Raw genomic sequence first — 404 nt, 5'->3', positions numbered from 1 at the left:
CCTCTTGCCCCAATCGGAAATAATAGTAAGGTCTGCGGCTAAGCGTTCTGTTGCCTCCAGCCTTGAATCGTTAAGTTCCTGTAGGGTGGGTCTTCTATTAAAAGAAGTTGAGTAATGCAGAGTGGAATCATCGGCGTAGGAATGGATAGGACAGTTCGTTTTGGAAAGAAGATCATCAATGAACAACAGAAAGAGAGTGGGAGATAGGACAGAACCCTGTGGGACACCACTGTTAATAGGTTTAGGGGAAGAACAGTGACCGTCCACCACAGCAGAAATAGAACGGTCAGAAAGGAAACTGGAGATAAAGGTACAGAGAGAAGGATAGAAACCGTAGGAGTGTTGTTTGGAAAGCAAAGATTTGTGCCAGACCCTATCAAAAGCTTTTGATATGTCCAGCGCAA

Source organism: Eriocheir sinensis, unplaced genomic scaffold, assembly GCF_024679095.1.
Source record: "Eriocheir sinensis breed Jianghai 21 unplaced genomic scaffold, ASM2467909v1 Scaffold544, whole genome shotgun sequence".
Classification (NCBI taxonomy): Eukaryota; Metazoa; Arthropoda; class Malacostraca; order Decapoda; family Varunidae; genus Eriocheir; species Eriocheir sinensis.
Note: the sequence above shows the minus strand (reverse complement) of the source record.